General features: G+C 58.1%; 1 non-coding gene across 1 annotated transcript; it reads right to left on the bottom strand.

The window, feature by feature from the left end:
- Nucleotides 1-2,796: 2,796 nt before the first annotated feature.
- Nucleotides 2,797-2,904, bottom strand: MIR129 (microRNA mir-129). The gene has a single exon (NR_106303.1). It is a non-coding gene; the product is annotated as a microRNA mir-129 (primary transcript).
- Between the last annotated feature and the right edge of the window lie 2,771 nt (nt 2,905-5,675).

The following is a 5,675-nucleotide window of genomic DNA, read 5'->3' as shown; positions in this document are numbered from 1 at the left end:
CTGAATCAACCCATGCTTCTGTCTTTGCCTCCAACCTGAGACAGGCAAGGCAGAGAGACTGAAAGCAACCACAGGTCCGGGAAAGAGGACAGAAGAGACAAGAGGGCCGATAAAGGGAGGAAATCTGGCTCCAGACTCTAGGGGTGGGGAAGAGGCAGGAGAGCAGATCACCCAGGGTGTGGTCAGAGTGAGCCTGAGAAAGACGGCATGCAAAACTGCTTTGCCTGGCCCAGCCACCTGCCTCTCCCCACTGGGGGCAGGTGACTTTGAGGGGACTCTGTGGCCCCTGAAACCCTTCCCTAGCTCCACAGATAACCCCCTCGTCTTGATTTTTAACATAGGCAAAGTTAAGCTAGTTGGCTGGGCCCAGGAGACAAAGTTTCCCCAGCTGCCTTCCGAACACTTCTCACACCCCCGGAAGGAGTAGCCTGTGGTGAGGAGGGTTCCTGAGGTGCTGCTCCCTCTCCTATAGGGCCTCCAGAGGTTGGCATCACATGCAAGTGCCTGGAAGTTTCCATCAGGCCCCTGGCTCAAAAGGCGAGGTAGCTTTATTAAGTGGGATGCGCATCGGCAGTTTGAGGGTACATAGAGTCACCCCCCCCCACTTTGCCCTCCTTCCTTAGCAAAGGCAAAATGGGTAGAGAGGGAGAGATCAGCTCCCACTGGGCTCAGACTGACATAACCGCCCTAAGGAGGGAAGGAAAGACACCAAAAGCCACAAAAAGCCACCTATTTTCACTTATTGTGAAGGGAAGGGGGAAGGGGTCTCTTCCTTTGATCCCACCCGGAATGAGAGACCCCTTTCCGCAAGCTCCCAGCCCCGATCAAAAGTGAGCAGCCTCAGCCCCAGGCGTGCAGCCGCCCCAAGCAGCAGCTGCAGCAGCAGGAGCTTCTCCAAGGCAGCAACAGTTGTCTGGCTGAGGCGAGGCGAGGCGAGGCGAGGCGAGGACTCGCTCCGGTGCCGCACGACGCCGGGTTCGGCCGTTGCTTCTTGGGCCCTGGAGCCCTAGCCCCACACTTAGCCTCGGAGGGAGAAGTGAGAGGGCTAGGGTCGCAATAACCCTGAGCCGCCTGCGCTGCGGTGGCTCAACCTCTTCTGTGCAAGTTCACTTCTCTTGGGCCACCTCTCTCCCAAATCTGGTGAAGGTTCAGGCTTTGGGAGAGAGGAGGGCTTTCTGGCTGGGAAGAGGAGGGGTATGTAAGAAGCAAAAGACAAAAGAGGAGCTGAAGGGACACAGGGTGAAGCTATTTTTAATCTAACGTGGTTCTTATGCCTCTCCCTCCGCAAAGCTATCGCTCCACAGACGGCCCCAGGTGAGAGGCAGGGAGAAAAATCCCCGGAGCTTTTGCTTTTTGCTCCATCTCCTTTGCAGATCTTAGGAACCTTTTTACTCTTTTAGAAAACGCATTCAGGGAGGGAAAATTTCCTTTATCTGGGGAGGAAAGCTCTGATTTAGCCTTAGAGCTTGGAGTGCTCGCCTTCCGTGCCTTCTCACAGTCTTAGCCACAAAAGATTGACTCTGTCCAGCACTCTCGGACTCTGCAGCCCTTTCCTAATTCTGGAGAGGGTAGAGTCCGGGTGTTCAACCAGCGGACAGGTTAATGACGGTGGGCGTTTAGTTTGTTGGAAGAACGGTGGTTGTGATACGGGGGAAATTCAGGCCCTCCCCGAAAACGTGAAGGTTCGCAGCCCTCGGGTCTTGAACTCCGGTGTCTCTAGACCCATCTTCTACCCATTTCCGTCCCTGCGGGCACTCATGTGTGTATGTGTGTCCTTCTGGCCCAGTCCCTAAGGGCAAGGGCGTCTAGCAGTGTTCCTAGCAGGCGAAGGGCGCGGGGAGCGTGGTGAAGGCCTGATTTGTGCCACTTGTGACCGAAGTGGTCAGGACTGCAATGAGTGGAGGGGGAGGAGGGGGACTCACAGACTCTCCCCTCTCCTGCAGCTTTGCCCCCCTCCCCAGGACCGGCGCCTGGAGAGGCCGGGACGGGGCTGCTGCTGCTGCTGCTGCTTCTGCTCCTGCTAAGCGTCTGAGTCGGGCACAACCGCATCTCTCCAACGCTCCTTCTCTGCGGGGGCTTCCCCAGTTCTCGCCTGTTTTACCCCCTTCCGTGCTACTTAGTTTTGAAAAAGAGGAGATGTGGGAGACCCGAGGCTGCAAAACGCCCCAAATTAGGTTGGAAGCAGGCGCGGGAGGAAGAGACTCCGGGGATCGGGCGGTGCCTGGGTGTTTTCCCTCTTTTTCGGATCTACCCAATTCACCGCGGCTCGCCTCACCTCCGGGTCCCCCGCACCAGGACAGAAGATACTAAGGGCCTCCAGCCCCTCCCTCAAGGGCTTCCCCACCCCCATATTGCAGAATCGGATCATTACGGTCAAAAATGACCACAAAATGTCCTAAACTGATTCATATTCCAGGTTCTGACTTGGCCCTAAGCTCAGATCCTTTTTTTGCATTGAGTGAATGGGGTTATTCGTGGTGTGGGCGGGGGTTGGGGGGAAGACACAACTTCTGTAAACTTTTATTGCATTTTAGCTTCTTCTCACTTCTCCGAAAACACACACACCCCACCTGCTCCAGTTCCCCCTGTGATACAAAGTCTGTTAAAAAGTTGGGGGCGGGGGACTCGCTCGGAGGGAAGACAGGTGACCAAAGCCTCGGGCAGCGCGGAAAGGACGGGGGGAAAGGGCCGAATCTTCCGTGGAAAACGGGGAAAGGGCCGGGTAAGGCTCGGATGGAGCAGCTTCGGGAAGGTGCGGGCTTCGGCGATCGCTGGATGGCTGCCGTCTTCTCGACGAGTGCGCCCTCCGCAAATGCTTTTTGGGGTAAGGGCTTCCGGCTATTGAGTTATGTACAGCAAGCCCAGACCGCAAAAAGATTCGCGAAGGGCAGAATATGCCGGCTTTTTCGGTTCGCCGCCGCCGCCGCCGCCTTCAGCCCAGGATGTCTCCGAACCCTGGAGCCGAACAGGCTGGGTCTCCCCAGCGCGTTCCATCGCGGCTCAGTCTCACCACTCCGCGCGCTGCCCGCCCCTCCGCGCCCCTGGACTCGTGTCTCCATTTCTCCAGGCCGTCCGCGATCCCCCAACTCAGCCCCGAGAGAAGTGTGTGGAGGGCGAGAAGGGGACCGCAGAGGGGCACCCGGATCCCGGAGCCCAGCCTCCACCCCTTTCCTGTCGCCCCAGCACCCGGAGCCTCCCCGCCTGCCTGTCCTATCCCTCTATCTCCCTATCAGAGTTCCGCCAGCCCCCGCTGCAAGGTCGCGGATCTCTGAACAGGTACAGTTCGGATTCCCCCCGAATCCCCTCTTATCCCTCAGAGTCCCCCAGCCAAGGTTCCAGCCGTGACTACAGGCGCTGCGTAAAGAGAAAAACTCCCCCAGAGCACTAAATAAATACAGACGAGGCCGCCAGCTCATTGGTGCGGACTAAAATCGTCACCCACCAATCAGAAGAGAGCTCACATTTCCCCCTTTTTTTTCAGAAGGGGGAGGGAGAAAAAAATATTTCCATTTCTAATTATTCAACAAAACCTAGACTGGAACATGTTAAAATATTGTTGTTGCCAAAAAAAGCGGTTCAGGACCCCCTCCTCATTCCAGCCCAAGTGAGGGGGTAGCGCGATGTATTGGGAAAGACAGGTTTAAGAGAGCGACCTCTCCCAACGGGACCCAAGCCAGAAGATCCAGACGAAAAATGACAAAGATGAACATAAAATAAACCCAAACTCCACACTAGTCATCCTATTTCTAGAAAAAATGAGAATGTCTCAACACCCCCTTTCCCACCCAAAGTTCTGAATGCTCAACTAGGTGAAGCTCCTCCCTCCGCATCCTCCCCGAAACCGTCTCAATATTGGGTGTTTAATGGCCCATTCGCCTCAGGTGCCCTTTCAACTCTGCAGCCCCCCCCCCCCGCCCCCAACTCTCTACCCATTCTGCAGAATGCTAGGGGGAACAACAAGGGGCGAACCCGTCATTGACTGCCGGACCCCACAACGACGGGAGATTCCACCTTCTGCGGGAGGAAGAAAGGAGGGGAGGGAAGACTAGAGATGGGGAGAAAGGAGATCTCCTTCCCTCACTCTCCCTCCCTCCCTCTTCCTCCCTCCCTCTTCCTCCATCCCGCTCGGCCCCCTCCTCCATCCCATCCATCCAAACTTTGAGGGGTTGCCCTTCTTCGCAGTGCAGCGCCACCCTTCCCACGTCCTCTCCTGCCCCTCCCCCCCATTAGTACCTAAGCAGGGTGTGGGCTAAGGGACGTCCTGACTATCTCCCTCCCTAGCAGTATAGTCCCCCAGTGGGGGAAACCTCACCCGGGATGGGTTACTCAAACATTGCAAGAACTTGGGGGGAAAGTTGCCATATTTGTTCTTTGGCACCCTGGAATCGACGTGCGGGCGGGCGCGCGCGCGCGCACACACACTCCCACCCTCACCCAGCACGCCCGGAGAAAACGTCTCTCGACGGTGGAGGCACTGTCTTCAAGTCCCTGTCGACCCACCCCCTTCGCCCATCCATCACCCTCCTGCAGCTCCGCGACCCACTCACCCTCCCACGGCATCCCCTCGGCTCCGGGACGGACAGACGCAAGCACACACCCTCCGAGCGTCTGCGCGCCCGCCGCGCCAGAGGGGGCTCCGCGGTCTGCGCCCGCCGCCGCCGCCGCCGCAGCGCGGGGCATCTGGGAAAAAAAAGTTCTGCTCAGACTACCCGTGAGCCGACCGACTACCAGTGAGCCGACCGACCACCAGCCGACCCGGGCGCCGACTCCCTGCTCCTTACCTCGGTCTGGGGGCCACGGGAGCGCGCCGGTCCCGTCCGCACTGCAGCCAGCTGGAAGCAGCCCCTCTCCTGCCGGCCCGCTCCCTCCGGCCCCTCCCCGCCCCCCACGGGTGTTTGCCCGGCGGCAAAGCGGGTTCTTCCAGGTAAGTATATAAGTTACTGTACTGTGTGGGAGGGTCACGATCTTGGTAATTGCGGCTTTCCGAGCTTAACCCCTGCGTTCCTGCCTTCCTCCAACTTGTTGAGGACTCGTCGGGTAGCGGGAGAGCGAGCAGGCGCGCCACTGCGAGCGCCGGCCGGGAGGGGGAGCGAGGTGCGCGGGGCAGAGAAGGGACAGCGAGACAGCAAGCGACGGAGTTCAAATGCCCCCCTGGCAGCGGTTTTCATTGGATAGGTCTTCCCCCCCACCCCCGTCCCCACTGATTTGGTGCCCCCCCGCCCCCCATCTCCCATGTAGGGGACGTCTCCAGGCGAAGTCACGATTCCTTCTCAGTTCGGAATGAACTGTGACTAGAGCCATGACGCAGCCAGCGCGCATTACTCACTTTTTGCAGTCACGACTTGGGAATCCGTGCTGGTTCCAACCAAAATTACACCGCTACCATTGAATTATTTAATAGGATCCAGTTCGAGGGGTAAACTTGTGCATTGTGCCAAGCAATGGGAAGGGGTGGGGAAGAACGGGGAGGTGGAAATGAGGACATGGGGTGTCCCTCCGCCCCCTTCTTGACTCTTGGACACCTCCCCCCAACCACCGCTCCACGTGTTGCAAGTGCTTTATTGCGCTACCACCACTCCCGCCCCGACCGCTTCCCCCACCCCTATTTCCTTTGCAATTGTGGCAGAATTTGTAAACACAACCACGCAACTTGCAGGGCTGAGAGGGGCGAGGCT

This window comes from Gorilla gorilla, chromosome 9 (genome assembly GCF_029281585.2).
Source record: "Gorilla gorilla gorilla isolate KB3781 chromosome 9, NHGRI_mGorGor1-v2.1_pri, whole genome shotgun sequence".
In the NCBI taxonomy this organism is placed as follows: Eukaryota; Metazoa; Chordata; class Mammalia; order Primates; family Hominidae; genus Gorilla; species Gorilla gorilla.
This window is presented reverse-complemented; position numbering and strand designations above follow the sequence as displayed.